Consider the following 26,372-nt stretch of genomic DNA (forward strand, 5'->3'; position numbering starts at 1 on the left):
AGATAACTTACAGAAAGATATTTTAAATTTAAATGAGATAGCCAAAGATTATGGAATGATAATATCAACAAAATAAATCAAAAACGATGGCCTTTAAAGGACAAGGTCCAGTAAGAACTAAAATAGTAATAGATAACAAGATTTTAGAACAGGTGAATTCATTTAACTACCTAGGATGTATGATTACATATGAAAATGAAAAAGATATAAACCAAAAAATTGCAAAATATTTAAAAATAACAGATGTAACTAACTCTATATTTAGACCTAACCTAGTTCAAAAACAAACCAGACTAAAAGTATACAATACATTAGCCTTATCAGTCCTGTTGTATGGAAGTGAAATCTGGACAATAAAACAAAAAAGACAAAGATTAATAACAGCTGAAATGAAGCTTATGAGAAAAACTGCAAAGTATATTCTATTTAATCACAAAAGAAATTAAGAAATTATGAAAGAATTAAACCGGAATCAGTAATAGAAAAAATTAAAAAATATAAATGGATGGAACATATTATTATTCAGGCCTCAATGGAGTCAAAAGACTCATTGCGGGAGGTCCTTCCTAGAAAAAACAATCTATTATACCACTCCTTAAACTCATTGACTGTTCTTGCTCTCACCACTCTATCAGGCAATGCATTCCACGGTTCAACCACCCTCCACGTAAAGAAACCACTCCTCACCCTCTTGCTCAGTTTCCTTCCATAACTTTCAGAGATGGCCCCTTGTCATCACTCCTTCCCGCTGTTCAACCAAGTGAAAGAACTCTCCAGTGTCAACCCTGTAACCACCTCTTAACAGTTTAAAAGTCTCAATCACCTCTATGCTTCTATCTACCAAACTCTGCAGTCTACATTCCCTCAGCTGATCCTCATAATTAACATTGTACAGTCCTGAAACCATCTTTGTTATCTGCCTTTGTACCCTTTCTACAGTTAATTTATCCCCTTCAAATCCTGGGGACCAAATCCGAGAAAAACAATCTTTAAATTACAAACCACTAGGAAAAAGAAATCCAGGATGTCCTCTTAAGAGATTCAGTGATGACTTCTAAGGCTGGAACAGGCCATTCTAGGTCTAAATCCTTGACAAGCATGACGATGATGATTAAAACAGATGGAGCTTTTCTCCTGCAGGCAATATTGCACTTAATATCATGTGCTTTCAATTAAATTGTCCTTTTTTTTTTGAGTTTAATAATAAAAATATTAAATGTAAGTGTTTCTTGTATGAATATTTTGTAATGAACATTCATTTTATTCTCTTTGTTTGACAAATTTTAAGTGCACTATCATTCCATGCTTCCAGTAGTCTATAACCACTTTAAACACTAGGTTTCTTGCTAGTGAAGCTTCATTATTCTCTGTTTTCACGATTTTCCATGACCATTGCCCTAAGCACTGATCTTTGCTGCTGAGACAAAGACATCATTGTGAACCTCAGTGCTATCAAAAGGCAGTTCTGAGTAGAAAATGCAGAATTTTTAGTTCATTTTCGCCGTTCTTAATTTCTCATTATTCGTAATTTTGACAGTGACATTTTGAGAGTTTGATGCACTAAAACTACTAATTTAATGTTTGTCACATTAATGCTGCCCTTTTTTCGTGTAGTTATAACCAGTAAGATTGAGAGCACTAAATTAATTTGCATAAATCATGTAGCTACAGAAATTCGTCACCATTTTATGCTTTCAAGTGGCTGTACTGTCTAAACAACAGACACTGAAGAAACATGACTCTGCATCTTGCTAATTCAACATCTGTTTACCCACATGGCATACTTTAAAAAAAAAAAAAAATAAAAAAAAATTCTGGCGTTGTCGTTCACATCTCCTCACCTTTCTTTGAATCTCTTATGCCACTCAGACACTTTACTTTTTCAGAGCATCCAGACCATATTCCACTTTTAGCAGCTCCAATATTTCAGTAACAGTTTTGCCAATTTTCACAGAACATTTGATGTTAACATGCTGCTCCAAATTTCTATCACACATTTTTATGCGAAAGTTTCCATATTTTCCAACTAGCAGGTGGCTCTATCGGCTTGAGGTTTATGCACGCATTAGTTAAAAGATGTACAAACACGATTACTCATGTGACTCTAACCAAATCTCCACATGCGCTACACTGTGCAGCTGTTCCGGGAATTCAATTGTCACACCTCGTTCTTCCCTAGTCAGATGAAATGCCAGCTAGACCTGTATGTGGTAATATCTTTCATTGCTTGGTGAAACACCACTTCCGTACCTGTTTGAGGTGTGAAATCGCTACCCGCCATTTTGCCTCCAGAGCAGGGTCCCTATTTTCTGTCCTTTGTTTCCCATTCTTCTCTTAGTGCATTAGGGAGCCAGCATCTCCACCATTTGAAGGTACTGCAGAAAAGCATATTCTGCAGGCTGGCCATCAAATAGTATGCAGAATATACACAGGTTGCCTGATCTTTTAGTGAATAATTCTGCTTCTGCTTATCTACCAGGTCATGCCAGGAGGGAGTCTGAGTATATTAGCATGCAGAGGATACTGTCAAGGCCACACTTGGAATAGTCTGGAGACTTTCTTTGTGGGAGTTGTGTGTAGGTATCTTTGTTTTCCTCTTCTTTTTAACTTTCCTGTTCTGTTATGAAGGATAACCAAACAGATGTTAGTGTTACTGCAGGATGTAGAAAAAAAATTTGCAAAAATTGCAAAACAAAAACAAAATATATCCCCCCATAAAAAAAAAAAAAAAGAAGCCAAAATAACATCAGAATTTCATGCAATAAAAAATGCTTCCACATCCATTTCACCAATATCTGGGTGATCATTGCCAACACCATTGACATATATCACCACTTATATCAAAACCCAATCAGCTTTTATTTTATTATTATTATCCCAAGACCTCATGGAATCAGAGACTCATCTAGGCAGTCCCTTTGTCATATGCACAGCTCGTACTGTGCCTTAGATTCAATTTCTCTGCAGAGACCAACATTGAGCCCATTCATGAGAGGTTGGTTGATAAAATAAGAGGTTGGTTGGTTGGTTGATATGTTAGTACCATGTCTGGGTAGCAGGTTGGGAAAAGAAAAAAAATTTGAAGTCTTGTATATTGTATTTCTTGGGAAAGTCATAAGGGGGATAGAGACTGTTCCACAATACAGCAGTAGCACGAAGAAGAGGAAAAGAAACTTGTTCTGTGAGTTGTACTCTGTGAAGAGACGTTGGGTGGCAGCTACATGTTTCAACAAATTTAGTAGAGTGTGTAAGAATTATTGATGCTATTTCATATAAACATTTACCATGGAAATATGTATAAAAGATACATATTATATAGAAACCACATGTCTGTGTGGAAGTGGGTGCAGTGAGTTGTTAAGCGATGAGTCATTAATCAATCTAATTGTCCCCTTCTGTATCGAGTCAAGTATTTTTAAGGAGCTCTTAGGGACACCCACTCCAGATGTGAGAGCAGTATTTGATAGTTGGGCAGATTTGTGATTTGTATAAGGTTAACAGCTGTTCAGAGGTTAAGTTTAATGCCTTGAGTGAAAGAGGAATCCTAGTTTTCTGGAAGCCAAGGAGGCAATGATTGTGATGTGTTTATGACAGGTGAGGCTTGATGACAAGGTAATACCAAGAAGAGAAAACTTTTCTTACTTAGAGATTTGAGTTTTATCAAAGTTAATACTGGAAAAAATGGTTCTTTTTTTTTTTTGTGGGAAATAAGGTAGAACTGAATTTTGCTAGCATTGAAATTTTGACAAGATTATCTGAACTCCATTGAAGAAGAGCTTTGAGACCAGAATTAAGGGCTCTGTAAGTTGAGGTGATTTGTGTAGTGCAAGGTTTGTTAAATGAAAAGTTGGAGTACACTGTGCTGTTTATATAGAAAGAAGAGGGCAGAAAAAAATAGAATTACTTGTATAGTGAGAGGGTAAGGAACCATGAAGAATCATGAGGCAGACTAAATGATGGGAGCTTGCTTAATAGGACTTTGTGCTATACCTGGTCAAAAGCTTTGGAGATGTTGAGTGCAATCACCCAAGATTCACCAAACTTCTGTATGGTACTTATCCAGAGATGGGTGACAGGTGAGTGGCTCTCCTGTTAATCGGCAGAAGCAGAATCCATACTGGTTGTTAGTTGGGGGTGCCTTCAAGGTAGCATAGGAGTTGGGTATATTGATGGTTCTCTCCATTACTTTAGAGAGTACTTAGGTGAGAGATTGGGCAGTAGTTCGATCATAGTGATTTGGGTTGAACATAGACTAATTTCCAGGCTGTGGAATAAGAGAGCATAAATAAGTGACATAGGAGTCAATTCTGGTGCACAAACCTTCAGGATAATCAGAGTAATACCAATAGAACCAGGAGATTTTAGTGTCTAATTTGGACAATATTCTTCTGATATCATTCTAGCAAAAGGACAGAAGAGGCATTGAATATTGTGGATCTGGAATGGTTGGGAGGCATTTACTATTATCAGCTATGCATTAGAAGAAAATGTGAAACCTCTGTAGGTAATGATGCAATAGAACCATCTGGGTGTAACACATGGGAGGATTATTTTGCAAAAGTTACAATCAGTTGCTTTGGTGAAAGACCAAAAGGCTTGGCTACCATATCCATAAGACACAAATTTCCTGCTTTTTGCTCTTTCAAAGTTCATTTTGGAAGCATTGATAATTTTCTTGCAGCTGTTTTGGGCTTGTGTATAAACACTAAAGAAATATGACATTCTTGTTGAAAGCCAGTTGTGGTATGCTTAAATTTTTTGCTTGTACCTTGTAACACCTTTTGGAGAACTGAAGTTTGGATAGTGGAGAGAAGTTCAGACTGGCTTAGGGAATGTTTGTTTCTTTGCCAGTAAGAATTACTTTGTGATTATTTGGTGCTTATATTTAGGTTGCTAGGCTGAAAACAATAGTCCAACCATGGGAATGAGACACAGAAGTCCCACTTAACATTGTTATAATGCCAAACTACTCATTTGAGAATAGCTGTGTAAGTGTTGTTCCATCTGGAGTATTTTCAGGACTTGGCAACTCGTAGTGACTCTTCCCATAATGCATAGCATATTATACATGTCCCTAAGGATATGTGCTTTGCATTATGGGATACTAAGGCAAGTGATGGAAGTTGTTAGCATCTATATACAAGTTGCCCAGTCCTGAAAATATATCAGGTGCAAACTTTGTTTGCTTACACTTGGATAAAGAATTAAACCAGGGATATCATTTCTTGGCATCTTTCCAAGTGGATAAACTTTCAAAATTATCTCTAATCCAGAGTATTTTAATAATGAGGTGTGTCACCTTTGGCCACTCATATATGGGAATATGACTTCTGCATTACTTCAACCTTGACTGTTGGATGGGAGGTCTAAAATATCATTTTTTAAACCTAAAACTAAACATAAGTCTTATTCTCAGTTATATCAATGACCAAGGCAAATAACTTCCTGCAATACGAAGAACACACATGCCTCTTCTGATCTTTCATCCACATGGACAACAGAAAATCTTCATTAGTATTAATACTAATAATTTTCCTGGTAGAGATGGTATCCCTCCAGTTGTAGTCAAAACTTGTGCTTCAAAATTAACACCAATCCTTTATCATCTATACAGGTTATCATATCCATGCGGATATGATAACCTGTATAGATGATAAAGCAGCATGGAAGCTATTATCCAGCTTCTTTCTCAAAAGAGAAATAAATGTTCAACCATCAATCTGTTTCCCCATTGTTATCACCTCTGTAGTTTAGAATGGGATGAAGATGGCCATCAACAACCAACTTCTTTGGAAAGACTTTTAATGGGATTATATTGATCAAGTGCATATAATAAACAACTAAGTTATACCAACTAGTTTCACCAACTAAGGCTGTTGGCATCTTCAGGGTACATAACTGATGTAAGGCACTAAAAAGTAAAAAACTGTTACAAACTATAATCAACCGATTCCAATTATATTAAACAAAGAACAGAGCACGTACAATACATTCATAGAGCATGGATGATATCACTTGTTGTTATTTAGGAACGTTCTATAGTTGGCACTATAATTCAGTTCTGGCGAGTTGAAGGATCTGATAAGGGTCTTCCAGATCACGGACAAGATTAGTCCTTGGTTCCTGTTAAGGTTTTGTATACAGCGGGCAACTGTTGTGGCCTCCTTAAAAATTCGGGAGCGGAAGTCCTCCTCCATGTAAGGAATTGTGCTTCTATCCCACTCTATGGTATGGTTCGTTCTTGAGAAATGAAAAGCTAACCCCGATTTTTCTTCTCCGTTATTATTGACGTCCCTTATTGGTTCTTTTTTGCCTAATTTCAAGGCTCCTTGAAGTTTGGCCGATGTAATTCAAGCCGCACGAGCAGGGTATGTTATAAACTCCAGCATAATTGGAGAAAGGATGGCTATCTTTTGGAGATCTTAAGAATTGTCTAATCGTTTCTGTGGGTTTAAAGGCCACTCTTATTTTATGTGGTCTAAGGAGTCTAGCAATCTTATTGGAAACTGTCCCTAAGTATGGAATGACGATGGTAGAAATAGAACGTACATAATCTTATTGTCTTTGTCGGGGTTCAAATTGTTTAACATCGAAAGTTTGATGTTAAACAATGACGGAACAGAGAAGTAATGTCTTGTGGGAGCAAACTTCCTAAAATGTTGATGACCTCCTCCACAGGGATGTCAGTGAAATGTAACATCCCGGCTGTTTGCTCCCACAAGACATTACTTCTCTGTTCTGTCATTGTTTAACATCAAACTTTTTCTTATGGAATAAAACCATATATCAGCAATTGACTGGCCTTGCAATGGGTAGCCCCCTCTCCATCTTGTATGATCTCTTTATGGAGGATTTTGAAAGTAAAATCTTAACTCAAACAGACCCTAAACCCACAATATGGTAGAGATACGTGGACGATATCTTTATCATTTGGAACCACACAAAAAAGGATCTGTTCGAATTTCTTAACAAAATCAGCTCTCTACACCACACAATCAAATTCATTCCAGAACTTGAAAAAGATAACTAGTTATCATTTCTGGACACTTTAATTAAGAAGCTTCCGAATGGTGGTATCAACCTCTCAGTTTATCGTAAACCTACCAATATAGGATGTTATTTACATTTGACTTCCTGCCACCACATTTCTCAGAAACTTAGTATTGTACACATGTTGAAGAACTGTGCCTCTCTCCTTACAACAGATCAACAAGACCTCCAGGAAGAACTATCCCTGATATCCATCAACCTTACCATGAATGGATTTCCTCAAAGACTCGTCCACAAGATACTTTTCTCTGAACCCCGACAAAGACAACAAGATGATGTACGTTATGTTAAAGATACCAAGCTATTTTAAACCTGGTTTTACTCCATTTCCCAAGTAAGCAAACAGACAAGTCAAGTTTGCGCCTGCACGTAATGCATGTCTAGCTGACCCTGCAGGTAGTGCAAGACCAAGGTAACTCGTGGTAAAAGTAGCATAAGCTCTGATCATTAATCTTAATCTTTACCCATAATGCAAAGCACATCTCCTGGATGAGATGTATGATGCTTTGTATGATGATTAAAGGCAAGGGGCCACTACCCAGACTGGTTTTGACCTTTATTGAGGTCTCATCAGTGGGAGCCAGGCTAGAAATATCAAGATTTTAGTAATACAGAGCTTATAAGTATTTTACCAGAACAAGTTACCATAAAGTGTTTTAACTTTATTAAATAAAAATCTCAGGAGGAGATATAAATGTAGAAAGTATTTTACCTTGGGTATAATAAATGTTAAAGATACCAAGCTATTTTAAACCTGGTTTTACTCCATTTCCCAAGTAAGCAAACAGACAAATAAGTCAAGTTTGTGCCTGCACATAATGCATGTCTAGCTGACCTTGCAGGTAGTGCAAGACCAAGGTAACTCATGGTAAAAGTAGAATAATCTAATATTTACCCATAATGCAAAGCACATCTCCTGAGGAGATGTATGATGCTTTGTAGTCAAGGCAAGGGGCCACTACCTTGGGTATAATAAATGTTAAAGATACCAAGCTATTTTAAACCTGGTTTGTGCAGACGCAAACTTGACTTATTTATCTGTTTGCTTACTTGGGAAATGGAGTAAAACCAGGTTTAAAATAGCTTGGTATCTTTAACATTTATTATACCCAAGGTAAAATACTTTCTACATTTATATCTCCTCCTGAGATTTTTATTTAATAAGGTTAAAACACCTTATGGTAACTTGTTCTGGTAAAATACTTATAAGCTCTGTATTACTAAAATCTTGATATTTCTAGCCTGGCTCCCACTGATGAGACCTCAATAAAGGTCGAAACTGGGTAATGGTCCCTTGCCTTTAATACGAAGCATCATACATCTCCTCCAGGAGATGTGCTTTGCATTATGGGTAAATATTAAGATTAGTGATCAGAGCTTATTCTACTTTTACCATGAGTTACCTTGGTCTTGCACTACCTGCGGGGTCAGCTAGACATGCATTACGTGCAGGTGCAAACTTGACTTATTTGTCTGTTTGCTTACTTGGGAAATGGAGTAAAACCAGGTTTAAAATAGCTTGGTATCTTTAACATTTATTATACCCAAGGTAAAATACTTTCTACATGATGTACGTTATATTTCTACCATTGTCATTCCATACTTAGGGACAGTTTCCAATAAGATTGCTAGACTCCTTAGACCACATAAAATAAGAGTGGCCTTTAAACCCACAGAAACGATTAGACAATTCTTAAGATCTCCAAAAGATAGCCATCCTCTCTCCAAATGTGCTGGAGTTTATAACATACCCTGCTCATGCGGCTTGAATTACATCGGCCAAACTTCAAGGAGTCTTGAAATTAGGCAAAAAGAACACATAGGTGACATCAATAATAACAGAGAAGAAAAACCGGGGTTAGCTTTTCATTTCTCAAGAATGAGCCATACCATAGAGTGGGATAGAAGCACAATTCCTTACATGGAGGAGGACTTCCACTCCCGAATTTTTAAGGAGGCCACAACAGTTGCCTGCTGTATACAAAACCTTAACAGGAACCAAGGACTAATCTTGCCCATGATCTGGAAGACCCTTATCAGATCCTTCAACTCGCCAGAACTGAATTATAGTGCCAACTATAGAACGTTCCTAAATAACAACAAGTGATATCATCCACGCTCTATTAATGTATTGTACGCGCTCTGTTCTTTGTTTAATATAATTGGAATCGGTTGATTATAGTTTGTGACAATTTTTTACTTTTTAGTGCCTTACATCAGTTATTATGTACCCTGAAGATGCCAACAGCCTTAATTGGTGAAACTAGTTGGTATAACTTAGTTGTTTATTATATGCACTTGATCAGTATAATCCCATTAAACGTTTTTTAACCAACTTCTTTACTACCTGGAGGCCATCAGTTAATTAGTGGTCATTCCTCATTATTAATGTTATTCATCTTGGGTCACAGGCCATGGAAAGATTTGGAGTAATGTTGCTCTTAATATATCCAAAGTATTTAATTATCTTTGGCAACAAGACTTTCTCAGCAATCTGCCATCATATGATCTCCTTGCTGCCTTTTGTGATTGAATTGTCAGTTGCATCTCTCTCTCTCTCTCTCTCTCTCTCTGGTTTATATTGTGCATCTTGGGGGAATGGATCCTCTCATTTCTTTATCAGTCCTGGAGTATCCCATATTCTCACTTGCACTCATCCTCTGTACCTCAATGACCTTTTCTGTCTCCTTTTTTACAAATCTATTCATAGTTTTGCTGATGACTACTCTTCATTCTACCTCTTCATTTGAGAAATCCTCATCATCATCATAATCAAATTCCTGATATATACCCTCAAGGGATGTACAGGATGTGATAGTACACATGAAAAACTTACATCATTACTAACTTCCTATCTGCAATTTTCCTCCAAATAAATCTGTTACTTGTCAAGACTCCACCATTATCAGATCTTATACAGTCATCCCTCAACTTATGCCTGGGTTCCATTCCATCCGGCAGGACATAAGTCTAGTCAGGCATAAGTCGATACATTAAATCAAGAGTTATAGAGATTAGTGACTTAACTGTAATAAGTGTACTGTCATTTTAATTTTTAAACCTTATTATAAAACTGTACACATAGTGGCAGTAACACACACAGTACTGTATGTGTTACTGCCACTATAAAACAGGAGAATGATCACCCAAATCTTCAGACATATTAAATATTTGCTGTGGCAAATAATTTTCCTCCATAATAATTTTATCCAATTTTTCCACAAACTCCTTGGCAGCCTTCTCAGCACTTGCAGATTCCCATACATTTTCACATTATGCAGTGCAAAGCGCTGCTTGAATGTCATGAACTAATCGGAAGAAGCATTGAATTCGTAGTCATAATCGGGTTCTGCTTTCTCCTTCAACATGTTGAAGTGACTTAGTGCCTTAGTGGTTACGGTCACAGTGCTGAGGGGTATGCGCTTTTGGTTCAGGTCCTCTATCCAAGATGCAAGTAGCTTTTCCATATCAACTGATAGGACGTTGTCATTGCTTCATTACTATCATTGATTTAATGGAAGCAGATTCTTTCACAGCCTCAATGATTTTATCCTTGTTTTTTAAAATGGTGATCACTGTAGAATGAGACAATTTGAAGTCATGTGCAATCACATTGATGGGTTTGCCAGCTTCATGTTGCTTTATAACTTGCAACTTCGTTTCAAGATCAATTGCTTGCTTCTTTTTCTGTGATTCTTCACTAGGTTTTTGATTGTGTGTGTGTAGGGGCTGTTAAATATTTCAAAACATCGTGAAATATTTAACGATAAATACACAACCCATTTCTCAAACATAAAATCAACAGAGGAACTATTGAAGACACATTCCAACTTCCGAGGGAGGTTGCCGCTGAAAGCTCTGTTGCCACTGTGCATGCTTTACCTCATGCTCGCTTATGTCTTGTTTGAAAGTATAGCTGAAAATGTTATTTATTCCCTTATGGGATAACGAATGTATCTTCGAAAGCATGTAAATCGAACGGACATAAGTAGAGGGATGACTGTATTTCTATCTTCTAAGGCACTTTTTACTGTATCAATCCACCTACCATATCTTGGTCTTCCTCTGGGTCTTTTTCCTGCCAACCTAGCAGAGAATACTTGTTTTGCTAATCTTTCCTTTCCCATTCTGTTTAAATGAGTGACCATACCACCTGAGATTAGCTCTGCTAACAATGCTAAGTTCTTTTCTATTATCCTTTTTTTAATATGATATTGCCACTGATTTCATCTGTTCACACCCCTATCTATCTCAGGACTCTCATATTTGTGGTCTCTAGTCTTTGGACAAGGGTTTTATTTCTAACCCAGCTCTCAGATCCATAAATTAAAATTGGTTTGAACACTATCTTGTATACAGCTAATTTAGTGTTTTAACTAATTTCTCTCTTATTCCATATAAATTTATTCAGTTGACTTCCTACCATACCAGCTTTATTTATTCTGTTGTCTATTTCTGTATTTAATTTACCATTTTCACTAAAAATCATGCCCAAGTAGCTGAAATGTTTCTGGTAATTACTCTATATATCAATGATATCTTTTTCTATAGTTTTTATGTCACCTTTGTCATCTCTAATTCCTTTTACAGCACTCCATCTCTGAGCTTTTCCAACAACCTCCAGAATATTTTGCCACTTTCTTGATATTTATATTCTGTGTTCTTACCAAAGTCTTCCCATGACTTTTGTTTAGCTAGTTTTACACATTGTTTAGCTTTCTTACATTTGTCTCTGTATTCTCTAAAAGCAAAAACTGACTTATTTGCCAGGAACTTTTGATATGCTTTCTTCTTTTCCTCCACTGCCTCTTTATCTTCCTGTGTCCACCATGTAGTGTTCTGATTTTTCTATCCTTGGAGACAACCTCACCACCTTGCCTCTCTGGCTGAATCAAGCAATGGTTTTTTTCAGGATTTGCCACTGAATCTCCAAGGTTTGGTTCCTGTTCTCAAACTTTTTCATATTTACTTAAATAATGTTTGTGTATTTTAGTCTACAGTTGTGCACATCTGAGATCTGCTCAACTTTAATTCGCTTTATAACTTTCTTACATGTTTTTCTTTTCAATATGAAATTCAATTTTTATACTACTCAAGACTAAATGGTGATCACTTCCAATTTCAAATCCTCTGCACAAGCTAGTGGCCTGCATCAGTGGGAAAACATCACTATCAACAATAACATAGTCAATGAGACTTTTTTTATTCCTTGCGTCTTCTCTCCATGTGAATTTGTGCACATTTTTATGTTGAAACATGGTGTTAGTAATAACCAGTCCATGTCCTGAGCAGAAATCCAACAAATATTTTCCATTATTATTAGCTTTTCTCTTTTCTCCAAATTTTCCCAAAATATTTTTGTATGTCTCACAATCATTTTCTACTCTGCTGTTTAGATCGCCAACAAGGACCAACTTTTCCTTTTTCATTCTGTCAGTTGCTTTCTCTAAAGCTGCAAAAAATTCCTCCTCTTCTACCTTACCAGGACCTCATTTGTGCATATGTGGCACAAATAAGTCTCATTGTCCACTTTCCCATTCTGTGATATTTGTCCACATCACTCTACTCGACATTGCTTTTTTTTTTTTTATGTTGAGTTCATACACAGGAGGTTGGTTGGTCAACCTATAGTACATTAGTACCATGTATAGGTAGTGGTTTGGGAAAGGAGGAATTTGTTTACATTTGATTTGAATGACTTTAAATTGTGTTCCTTGGGAAACACAGCAGGTGGGAGACTGTTCCACAGTGCAGCAGTTGCAGGGATGAAGGAAGAGGAAAAGAAACATGTTCTGTTTGTTACTAGGTGTACTGAGAGGGGATGTTGTGCAGCAGCTGCACGTGTTCCAGTGTGTTTTGTACTGAGCATAGGAATTATTGATGTTATTTCAGATGAGCATTTCCCATGGAAATATTTGTAGAATATACATACTGCAGAGACCATACATCTGTGAAAGTGGGGGGGGGGGGGGAAGAGTTGGTAAGGGAAGGATCATTGATAAGTCTAATTGCTCTCCTCTGTATTGAGTCGAGCATTTTGAGAGAGCTTTTAGGGGCCCCACCCCATATGTGGGAGCAGTATTCAATAGCTGGGTGGATTTGTGATTTGTATAATGTTAGTAGCTGTTCAGTGGTGAAGTAACGCCTTGAGTGAATGAGAAATCCTAGTTTTTTTTGAGGCTGAGGATACAATGGTTGTGATATGAATGCTTGCTATTCAAGATTAGTTTTGATAGTCTTGTATGTTTTGTTCAGTACTGTAGCTACACCTTATTTTCCCTGATTGTCATTGCCTGAATATAACATTTTGTATTTATTGCTCAGAAAAATCTCACAAGATTTTGTCTTTTTTGTTTCAGTCACCCTATTATGTCGATCTGGTACTTATCTAATTCCTCAGCTAACTCCATTTCTTTGCCATTCAGGCTTCTTACGTTGATAGTACTGATCTCTAACTCTGGTGATTTGGGGTGTGTTTCACGATTTGTTCCAGAAGCCGACTTTTCGCTGTTTGCCCTGGTTCTCTGGCGAAAACAATGCCGTTGTTTAACCAGACGATGCCCCAGCCAGTGTGAAATTCTGTCATGTTGTGCCATCATTTTATATTTTGTATTTGGTCGGCTAAATCCCAAATTGCCAGCCCATCCTCTTTCGTTCAGTATCCGAGTAGATACCTAACATAGTGCACCACGAGAAAGTGAGGATTGGACATTAGGTCAGAAGCTTTGGCCGGTTCTTCACATTACTTTAAAGGCTATGCAGAGGTCTCCTCTGTTATACAGCTTTGACCCTTATGCACCCCTTGAGAAATCCTTGATGTAATTGAAAATAACCATCTGATGATATCATTGAATCACCATCATGATCTTCCATAAAATGTGTTAAACACTGATTTTCTCATCATTTTCATGTAGCAGATGGCATCTCAGTGAATTTCAGTGGCAGCAAAACGCAATTCTCTCATATTATCCAGAATAATGCCGCCCTGGTTGGTCGAGTGGTTAGAGTATCTGCTCTCCAGCCAAAAGGCTGTGGGTTTGAATCCCACCGTAGGCATGGATGTTTGTAATTATCTGTGAAAATACTAGTGGACTGTAGATGTCATTGTAAATGATGACAGTAGTTGTAGTTTGTGGAGACAGAGGGTTGTGGAGTAGGTACCCTCCCTCGATGAGTCTTTGGAGGTGTGACAAATAATAATAATGATCCCCATTACCCCCTCTTATTTTCAATAACCTTCTCATTTCTATTGAAGATAATCTTAGAGTATTGTGATAGTGCACCCAAAAACTATATAGAGAAGAGGGCATTCTGCCTTCTCACTGATTCCCTCCAACTTTGTTACAGGTGCTCTGTTTCTATATCATACTTTTTTTTAAGAACTTTCATGGGCATTGCTCCAGGCTGCTGCTACCATGCTTTTGCATTTCTTTAAAAACCAGAGCAGCAACTGCTCAATATCTGTACTAGTCCAACTTCCAACATATCTAACCAGCATCTCATCTTCCTTCATTCAATTTACCTCTTTTCTCTTGAACAGCCTTCCACTTAGTTTTCCCCAATGTGTATACCCCAAGCTTTTCAACAAACTTATAATTAAGTCAATTTTAATTTAATTCTTAAAAAAAAAAGTTACTACATTTTTTAATCCCATACTACTATATTCACTAATGGATAAGCTGTGACATTGATGCAAACTTTGATATTTGACTTCTAGCAGACTAGTTCACTTTAATTTTCTATATCAGAAATGTCAGTGAGAGTCTTTCAGCATTTTATGTTTATAACTATACATTATTTTTTGTTTGTTCACAAGCAATATAAAAATGAATTTCTCTTTAGATACAAGTTTGAAAAAAAAAATTATATTTATTTCTATAATTTAACCTTTGATTAATACTTGTAGTAGATCTTATATGTGGAAATATTTGCAATATTTAAAGTATTCATATTTGGTCATGAAGTGTTAAAATATAAGACTTATTATTGTCACCACCATATGCAGACCTTTTCGTGGAGAAATTTGAAAATGAAATCTTCACCAATATTACTCCTAAACCGTCAATATGGTGGAAATATGTAGATGATATCTTAATCATATGGCAAGACAGCATAGAAAACCTACATATGTTTGTTGATAGAATCAACTCACTCCACAACAAAATCAAATTTACCCTAGAAGTGGAAAATAACAAACAACTGCACTTCTTAGACATACTGGTAAAGAGACAAGATAACAATTTCAAACTGTCCATTTACAAAAAGCCTACAGATACTGGATGATATCTACATTATTCTTCAAACCATCATAGGTCACATAAACATAGCATCATCCACATGTTGGGAAATAGAGTCTGTAAATTTGTCTCAGACAAAGATGAGGTTCAGACAGAACTGTCTCAAATTGTTACAACACTATCTCAAAATGGATATCCTCTAAATGTTATCAACAAATTCCTGTATAAAGATAACAGATGGTGTGGTGTGGAATTCGTGGATGTGTGGAATGAGTTTGATGGGTGAAAGGACTTATACAAGATGGATGGCCTGCATTTGAATGGACTTGGTGTGCGAAGACTGGAAAAAGTGTTGCTGAATGAAGTGAAAATGGATGTGCAGAACCAGGGAAACTAGAACTACCAAGGATGGGGGGGGGGGTATGCAGACATCAGTGAGACAGTTGAGTGTAAAAATGTATATAATGTACCTGAGCCAGCACTAAGGACAAAAAATGGGAATGGGACATATAGAATAACGCATCAAGATAGGGGTGGGACAAAGGGATCACTGCATTTCATGTATACTAATGCCAGGAGTATTAGGTACAAGAAGGAAGAATTTTTGGCCTTGATTGGCTCTTCCTGGCCCCAGGTTATTGGCATTAGTGAAACATGGCTGACAAAAGATGATATAGTTAGTGGGACAGAATGTGTAGGTTATAGTGTGTTTAGGAGGGACAGAGAGAATAAAATGGGGGGAGGAGTGTTATTGATGATAGCTGATGAACTGCAGCCAAGGAGAATTGAAGTTGTATTACTGGATAGTGAAAGGAGCTCATTTGAGGCTATTTGGTGTGAGATTGAGACTGGCAGAATAAAATATACAGTTGGGGGCTGCTATAGACCAGGTGATGGAATAGATGGTGGAGATAGTATGCATAAACAAATTGATGAAATGAGTGGAAGGAGGGTAATTATTATGGGGGATTTTAATTATGGTAACATTGATTGGAAGGAGGAGAGGACACGTGAGGAAGGAGATGGATTTTATTCAATTATTAAGGGACAACTATCTGAGACAGCATGTAATTGAAAATACTAGGGGTGTGAGAGTGCTTGACCTGGTAATAGCATTTCACAATTTGACTGTAATGAATATGACCATGTTGGCACCTATTGGTGAGAGTGATCATAAGGTCTTGACCTGGGAGGTGGCTAAAGGTGTGGAATTTTTGATTAAGACAGGGTATATGTGGAATTACCGTGCTGGCAAGTATGACAAGCTTAGGAAATTGCTTGGATCAGTGCCATGGCATGTACAACTGCAAGGGCTGGACGTCGATAGAGCATGGGAAGTGGTCAAGGAGCATTTACAGGAGGTTATGGCTGATTGTATACCTAGGGTTCAAATAGTAAAACAAGTAGGGGTTAAATGGATGAATAACACCATTAAGCTTGAGCTGCAAAAAAAGAAACAACTGTGGAGGGAATTTAAAGAAAGGGGTGACCTGCAGGCACACGAACGGTATAAAGTGCAAGCCAGAAGGGTAACGAGTGTGGTAAAAACAGCAAAAGCCGATTATGAAAGGAAACTACCTATGCAAGCAAAAGAGAATCCCAAACAGTTCTTTCAATATGCTGCAAGCAAGAAAAAAACTGTACATGGCAAAATGATTTTAAGGAATGACAATGGTAAGGAGGTCACTGAACCAGTCGATATAGTGGAGTTACTGAGCGTGCACTTTGCAAAAGTATATCATCCAGGTGGTGACATTGAAAAAAATGAAGGAGCCATTAGTTTATATGGGAATTGTGATGAATGAAGTGGATGTGAATAGTCTATTACAGAACCTTAATATGAATACATCTGTGGGATTGGATGGTATACCGGCACGGGTCTTGCGTGAAGTGGTTAAGGAATTATCAGTGCCCTTGACCATGTTGTTTAATCTGAGTCTCGGGTCTGGTTTAGTCCCGAAGGCATGGAAAGAGGGGAAAATAGTTTCACTGCATAAAGGAGGATCCAAGACTATGGTTGCAAATTACCGACCGATCAGCATATCAGGAGTTATTGTCAAGGTCTTGGAGAAAGTAGTCAAGAGAAAAATACAGGAATGGATTGATGAAAATGAGATACTGTACAGGGGACAGCATGGCGTAGATCATGCCTGAGTAACTTAAGTTTTATAACAAGGTGACGGCTGAACTGGATAAGGGAAATGGGTTTACAGTGATACTGCTGGACCTGGCAAAGGCGTTTGACAGGATACCACATGGAATTCTAATCCGTAAACTACAACATATGGGAATGGATATAGGGTTGGTGAGATGGATAGGTGGGCGGTTGATGGAGAGATATCAAAGAGTGGTTTATTCAGGAGGGGAGTCCAAAAGACGGCCTGTGACTAGTGGGGTGCCGCAGGGTTCTGTTCTTGGACCACTGCTGTTTAATCTGTTCATTAACGATATAGGGAAGGATCTAAGTGGAACAGTTCATTTGTTCGCTGATGATGCAAAGTTGGGGAGGGCGATAGTGAATGCAGAAGATGTCAAAGTCTTGCAGAATGACTTAGATAGATTGGAGTTCTGGGCTAAAAATGGATGTCAGTTTAATGTGACAAAATGTAAGGTTATACATTTTGGGGTGTAAAGATTAGCAGCAGTATACCACATGGGTGGAACTGTACTCCAAGAGATTGATGAGGCCAGGGACTTGGAAGTGTTGGTGGATAGGGAGATGAAGTTTAGGGGGCACATTGCGAAAGTAGCTAAATCAGCTCATCAACTCACCTGGTTGTTGAAATATACCTTAACGAGCAGAGACAAGCAAATTATTGTACCTCTGTACCGAGCCTTGATAAGACCTCATCTTGACTCCTGTGCCCAGATTTGGTCACCTTGGTTCCTTCTTGATGGGGAGGAGGTGGAGAGGATCCAGAGGCGAGTGACTAAGATGATAGTAGGTCTATGGAATAAACCATATGAGAACAGGTTGAAGATTTGTGGGTTGCAGAAACTGGTTGATAGGCGGAAAAGGGGAGATATGATTGAGACATTCAAATTGCTAAAAGGATTCTATAAGATTAATTCAGAGGATATTTTTGAGATCAGGACTGGTGATGGGAGAACTAGGGGACACCTATGGAAGCTGGGCAAGAGTGTGGTTAGCAGTGGTGTTAGAGCTGGGTTCTTTACTTTTAGAGTGGTAAATGAGTGGAATAAGCTGCCAGAGTCTGTTGTGGGTGCTATGACAGTGAGAGAGTTCAAGGCAAGGTATGATAGATACTGTGAGAATGTCGTATAGTTGTGTGGAACATGATGTTTAGGGCCTCCCTCGATGAGTCTATGGACTCCCTGGAGTAGCCCGAAAATAATAATAATAATAACCACCGACAACAAGAAACAGTCTCCCAACAGGTTTCAACGGTTGTCATCCCCTTTATGGGTTCGGTTTCCACCAATATTGTGAGATTGTTAAAAGCTCATAACATCAGAGTTGTATTTAAACCAACTACTAGCATTAGACAGGTGTTAAGATCTCCCAAGGATAGTCTTCCATTTTACAAATATCCAGGTGTGTATAATATTCCATGTATGTATGGCCTCTCCTACATTGGACTAACTTCAAGAGGCCTCTAAATCAGCAGGAAGAACATGTTGGAGATGTCAATCATAACAGGATGATCACCTCCGGTTTAGCACATCATTTTTCAACTTCTAACCATTCCATAGATGGGAAAATAGTTTTATGCCCTACATAGACGATGATTTCAGACACTGATTATTCAAAGAAGCAACAGTAGTCCTACAAACAGGCAGCAACCTAAACAGAAATCAAGGTGCATATTGAATGAGATTTGGAAAAATTTAATCAATTCACTCAGTTTGACAGAACTACAGTATGCCAACAATCATATAACGTGTGCTCATGCAACGCATGTTCAGGACACTGACTAAAGATTTGCAATATATGCTGACATTGTCACACAAACGTATCAACTTAGCTACCTTATAGTTACTAACGATTTTGTATTCTTTATACTTTGTGCATTTATCATTTTTTTGTGTTTACCGTTCAAGCCTTGAGAAAGCTAGACAGTTGCTAACGAAACTGGTAGGCGTTATTTTATGAACATATATAGTAATTAAAAAAACCTATGGTCACATAAACAATAAGTCTTATATTTGCAATATTTTGTTTTATTTAGATCAGTTAAATGGAACAGGATCTTTTACTTAGGTTCTTTAATTTTACTGCAAAAGAATACAAATTTTGCAGTGTAGTATTGCCTTAGAAATAATTCGATATACAAATTTTTTCGTTCTGTTTTTTTTTTTTTATTTATTTATTTTTATTTATGTATTGATTTTTGCAAAGTTCCAGTAGATGGGTAAATATTTGTAATTTTAGATTTAATCTTGTGTTTTTACAAATAACGGATGATTAAATTACAGTACCTTTCTTTCTGAATTTGAGACTGATTTTTAAAATATCAAAAATTTATGTACAGTTATATTTCAAAAACCCAAATTTGGGGTTACAAATGCAGTATATGGCTGGGAAGTATTCATGACTGTAATCCATGTGTGTTCACGGGGCCTGTTCTGGGGAACAAAAAACCCGAATTTCCAGGTGAAAAAATCCCCCTACCTCCATATGAGACTGGCTAACTCACCTTTAGTCGAAAGAGACCAGATAAAGGTTCCTGACATCACGGACAGGAATCGAACCCAGGTCTTCCTGACCAAAGGGCTTCTTTTTCGATGACCGACAGTAGACTTCATGTGGTGGTGGACTCAGGTAAGAGAAGGTGAAAACGATAAGACAATTTCCTTGTCTTTGTATATATTTGTATATAAATGTATTTGTATATGCCCAGGACCCAGCACAGCGTGCAAGCGCAACACTAATGTAAAATGTGCTAACATTGGGATGCAATGACATCACACTTCATATGTCACACATTTGGTTTAACACAGCTTCTTAATGAAATTATTACTTAATGAAAGGATTTTTGGTAAGTTTACAGGCAATGACTATTCTCTCTCTCTCTCTCTCTCTATATATATATATATATATTCATCTTTCTTGACTGACTGAAACTGAGAAAATTGATAACAAGTTAATTTAATGGAGCACATGAATATTAATTTTTTTTAAGATTCTCATTTTAATATTAATAAATACTTCAAAAATCTCTGAAACATATCATATATGTATCAGATTTATGCGGTCCTGGTTGGCTGAGATGATAGCATACCTTCTCCAATCAACAGCATTTCTGTAGTGCAATTGGAAGAATGATGCTTCATCACACCCATTGAAGGTGAGTTAGCCAATCGCATATGGAGGTGTAGGGTTTTTTTTTTATTCCTCATACCGACAAATTGGCCTTCAGAACACATGCAATTTACAGTCAAAAATAGTGGTGGTGGGCAGTAGATGACTTTGGTGTTGATGATGATGGTACTGGCAGTTAGGTCTAGTTGGTGGATTAAATGATGGAGATGAAGAGTTGAGTTGGAACCATACCTCAATAAGTGTTTGGACTCCAGGTTATTTTGCGCCCTAGGCAAAGTTTCCAAGTGTGCCCCTTATTTCACAAGTGCACCCTTATTTCATAAACTAAAATATTTCTAATTGACATTAAATAAAATAAAATTGTCTTTCAGGTTAAATTAATAGGGTTTTTTTTTATTTTCTTTTTTAATTAATTTGAAAATTCTCTGTTATAATTCATTTACAAAAAAAAAGTTATGAAATACTGAAATATAATATTTTAAAATGTTAACGTTTTAAATATTTATCTTAACTGAATTTTAAATAGCGGTAAGTTCAAATCATTTAGGTAAGGAACAAAAAAGAATCAAGAGTTAAATAGTAAAACAGTGTGATGTGTTGAGGGATAAGGAAAAAAATTGATACCTAAATCATATATCACTATTTAATTTTGATATTTTAGTAAAGTATGAAAAAAGCATAGCTTGAAGTTTTGCACCCTAGGTGGTTGCCTAGTTTTCCTAAATGGTAGCGCCGGCCCTGCCTTGGAGTTGTCATGAAAAAAAACAGATTGTGAATTTGAATCCTAGAATGGGCATAGATGTTCGTGAAGTAAATATTTTAAAGTTAAAGGGAAAACATTAGTTTACTTGCAGTTGTAATGTATTATAAGTTTATAAATTTTTAACAATGGGACTTATGTAAAAAATATGTGTGCATATGTAATATATATATTGGTTCAAAATTTATATTCACTTTGAAATATTCCAGTTCTTCTCCACATACAAATTGAATTATAAATAACTACTCTGTAAGTATCTAATAATTTCTCATTGGATTTGATTTAAAAACAAAAACAGAAATATGTATTTCATGTGTCACAATCAAAAATCTAACTTCCAGTAAGGAACATTTTTGAAACAATTTCATGTAGCTCCTATCTTTAATACTAATGTGCAATAGCAAAGTTTTTTGGCACATGGAGCTATGTGCCAGCCATTTTTATATCTAGTCATATCATAAACTCTATGGTAAACTTTGTGATTAGTTTTACCCATTTATGATCTGATTATAAATTTCTTGAAATGGCTCTCACACAGTCATTAATGCTGCTGGCTTGTCATTTATATTAGTTTTTTTTTTTTTGTTGTTGTTGTTCATTCTTAATCTTTTTATATATATTTTTACATACCCACTTAACTCAATATTTCATGCTTTAGTATATTATATTCTTGCTATTATATCTTGGTTCTTCATTTTGCATATTATGTTCAGTCTGTTTTGGCTTATTATTATTATTATGTGACACCTCCAGGGAGTCTAGTCCAAAGACTCATTGAGGGAGAGTGTGCCAACAGCATCGAATGATTGACCAACTACTAACCGTGCTCAAACTTGCTTAACTTTTTGCTTGAGCCATTAGTAGCAGAGGTTCTACCAATTGATCAACCTTTGCTGGCAATCATACAAGGATTATTCGAAAAGTTTGGTAAATTTCCAATAGATGGTGACATAATTCGTTCATTCATACCAGTGTCGGCACGTATCATCTTTTTCATGATCCCTGGCAAAATTTTAGCCACATGCACCACATAGTTCTTGTTTGGCAAATATATAAAATGATCCTGTTTCCATTTTTCATAAAAATGGAGAAAAACGAGTTTCGTGCAGTGATAAAACACTTTTATTTGAAGAAGTGGATGGCTGTGCAGATCAAAGCCAAGTTAGATGCAGTTCATGGGGACTCTGCACCAGCATTAAAACCTATTTATTTTTGGATTAATGAGTTTAAATGTAGTCGTAAGTCCATCGAAGATGAAGCTCACTCCAGACGCATGACTGAGGTCACTATGAAGGAAATTATTGACAAAATCAATGGTATCATTATGGAAGATCACTGAGTGAAAATGCCTGAGATTGCTGAGATTGTAGGCATCTCAACTGAATGGGTGTATAATATCCTGCATGAAAAATTGGACATGAAAACGCTTTGTGTGCGATGGGTGCTGTGATTGTTGACTGCTGATCAAAAATTGGTGTGAAAAGAAATTTCATCGTAGTGTTTGCCGATGTTTAATTGCAATTCGCAGAATTTTTTGTGTCGATTTGTGACTGTAGACGAAACTTGGATCCACAACTACACACCTGAGTCCAAGCAGCAGTCAAAACAGTGGACAGTGCCCGGTGAAAGAGCACCAGGCATTGTCCACTGTTTTAGCACAGATAAAAGCAAAGACCGTTTTGTCAGCTGGGAAGGTGATAGCCACTGTTTTTTGGGATTCCCAAGGAATTATCATGATAGACTATTTGGAAAAGGGTAAGACAATACAGGAGTCTATTATGTGTCATTGTTGGACCGTTTAAAAAAAGAACTGAAGTAAAAACAGCCAAGATTGGTGCACAAATAAGTGCTCTTTCATCAAGACAATGCACCGTCCGACACATCTGCTGTCACAATCACAAAATTACACGAATTGAGGTTCGAATTGGTTCCACATCCACCATATTCTCCAGACTGACTTAGCCCCATGTGATTTCTTGTTCCCAAACTCAAAAATTTGGCTCAGTGGGAAAAATTTTCTTCAAATGAGGATGTTATCAAGGCTGTCAATGACTATTTTGCACAATTTGACAAATTCTACTTTTTAGATGGGATGAAAAAAAATGGAAACTCACTGAACCAAATGTGTAGACCTCGATAGAGACTATGTTGAGATATAAAGGTGATTTATTTTTTTCCAAAAAAAAAAAAAAATGTATTTGACTTTTTTTTTTAACCAAACTTTACAACAACTCTTGTAAGTTTGGTAAAAAGAAATCCTTGAAGCACTAAATTTTGAATTTTTTTCCCCTACAAAACGACAGTCATCTTTACTAAAATAGAGCCAAAAGACTTCAGTTTGGCAATGCAAAATTACATATCATCATCATCATCTCATCCGCTTGATAACAGGTTGAGTCCACTAAGAAGAAAGATTCTCCACTTATCGCGATCTTTAGCCATCTTGGTCATGACTCTATAGCTGGGCAGATGGGAATGTTCTTTCAGCAACTTTATCCAAGCACTTCTTGGTCTGCTTCTAGGTCTTTTACTTCCTATATATCCATTCAGAGCTAAATATGGCAGTCTATGAGCAGCCATTCTTTGGATGTGACCAAACCATCTCAGTTGATGCTTAATGATTGTATCTATTATGTCATCTGGGAAGTTTAAATCTATTCTGACTTGATCATTAGTCTTGTGTTGCATCCATTGGGTGTTAATTTTTCTGAGGCATTTCATTTCAAATGCTTCAAGTTTCTTGATTAGTTGTTGAGTTAATCTTCAGGCTTCTGAAGCATAAGTAGCCGAGGGGATGATAATTGTTTTATATAATTTTAGAATTGTTGGGATTTTTTTATTTTTCTATATTTTATTTAGTTTATTCATACTGGTCCATCCTAGGTTTAGCCTGTGTTTAACTGTTTTCATATTGTTGAGGTTACTAGAAATGAGACTACCAAGATAAACATATTTATTAATTTGTTCCATCGGGTGATTTTCGAGATTTATGGAAATATTTTCTTCTTCTTCTCTACCTATCTTCATTATTTTTGTTTTATGAAGATTTATTTTCATACCATAAGTTTTACAGTAGCCATTTAGAATATTAATAGTTTTTTCTAACTGTGATTTAGAATCTGCTAGGATAATAATATCATCAGCATATTTAATGTGATTAATGTTGGTATCTTTGATTTTTACACCTGGTTCATCAGCTATTGTTTTACAGACTTCTTCTAGGAAGATGATAAAGAGTTGAGGTGAGAGAGGGGCAACCCTGCATTACAACCTTCTCAACTCTGAAACCCTCGGTTTTAATGTTGTTCATTTTAACAATAGCTTTGCTGTCTCCATAATATTTGTAATAAATGTTGAAATATCTGAATCCATTTTTATGTTTTTTAAGATAGTGATCAATTTGTTTCTATTAACTGAATCAAAGGCTTGCTTGAAATCTATAAAACAACAGAATATGGGCGGGTTGTATTCCCAATATTTTTCTGCTATATTATTAATGGTGAAGATGTGGTCTATAGTGGATCTGTGTGACCTGAATCCTACTTGGTTTTCCTCTATGATTTTTTTCTGTAATCATCTGCGTTCTCTTTTGTATAATTTGGATGAATAGTTTATAACTATGACATAAGAGTGTTATGGGTCTATAATTTTCGCATATTCTTTTGTCTCCTTTTTTGTGAATTGGTATAATAACTCCTGTTTTCCAGTCAGTTGGAATTACTCCAGTATAAAGAATTTGATTAAATAATTTCATTAAGAAGTTAATGGCTTCCTTGCCACCATATTTCCAGAGTTCTATAGATATTTCATCTTTGCCTGTAGCTTTTGAAAGTTTCATTTGGTTTATTGCATTTATAATTTCTGCTGTGGTTATGGGTGGTGCCTTTTCATATATCATCTCTTCTGTTATACTTTACTCCTCATATTCTTTTTGAAATAATGTTTGATAGTAGTCTCTCCAAATTGTTTTAACATTTTGTATTGCTCCAGTTTCTAGATTGTTTTTATCTTTCATTGTTAGTGGTTTATTTTTATAGATCTTAGTTAATTCTTTTATAATTTTATATACAGTTTATTATTATTATTTCTCCAAGGCAACTCCAAGGAGTCGACAGACTCATCGAGGGAGGCCCTAACATCATGTTAAGAACAACTATTCGACATTCACACAGTATCTATCATACCTTGCCTTGAACTCATTCACGGTCATAGCACCCACAACAGACTCTGGCAGCTTATTCCACTCATTTACCACTCTCCAAGTAAAAAACCTAGCTCTAACACCCTTGTTAACCACATTCTTGTCCAGCTTCCATGTATTGCCTCTAGTCCTCCCACCACCAATCTTATTCTCAAAAATATCTTCTGGATTAATCTTATAGAAACCCTTCAGTAATTTGAATGTCTCAATCATATCACCCCATTTCCGCCTATCAACCAATTTTTGCAACCCACAAATCTTCAATCTGTTCTCATAAGGTTCATTCCACAGACTTGCCACCATCTTGGTCACTCGTCTCTGGATCCTCTCCACCTCCTCCCCATCAAGAAGAAACCCTGGCGCCCATATCTGGGCACAGTAGTCCAGATGGGATCTTATCAGGGCTCGATATAGAGGAACAACTTTTTTGTCTCTGCTTGTTAAAGTATTTTTCAGTAACCAAGTGATTTGATGAGCTGATTTAGCCACTTTTGCAATGTGCCCCCTAAACTTCAACTCCCTATTCACCAACACTTCCAAATCCCTGGGGGCACGCGCTTAAGATTATGGGGGAGTGAGATTGGAAAGTTTTGCCTTGGGAGAGCAATTTGAGTCTCTGGGGGTTGGTGTTTTCCGGCATGGCTTCTATCAGGGTCGTGTCGGTGAATGCTTTTCCCTGGAATATGGGTAGTTGCTTGGTTGTAGGGTGAGCGTGTTACTGAGTTGGACGATCCTTCTGTCACTCATTGGGAGTGTTCTGGGGGATTGCCTAATTTTTAGAGAGGTTCTTTACTCATACAGTATCTCTAAAGAGAACAACCAGTTCAAAAGATTTGTCAG

At 36.8% G+C, this 26,372-nt stretch overlaps 1 protein-coding gene across 3 annotated transcripts in view; it reads left to right on the top strand.

Moving 5' to 3' along the window:
- The window catches only part of LOC150108890 (E3 ubiquitin-protein ligase RNF123-like), a 660,886-nt gene that overhangs the window by 371,639 nt on the left and 262,875 nt on the right, over positions 1–26,372 (top strand). The gene's annotated exons all lie outside the window — the stretch shown is intronic.

Source organism: Typopeltis vanoorti, chromosome 2, assembly GCF_054136105.1.
Source record: "Typopeltis vanoorti isolate ZY-2024b chromosome 2, IOZ_Tvanoo_1.0, whole genome shotgun sequence".
NCBI lineage: Eukaryota > Metazoa > Arthropoda > Arachnida > Uropygi > Thelyphonidae > Typopeltis > Typopeltis vanoorti.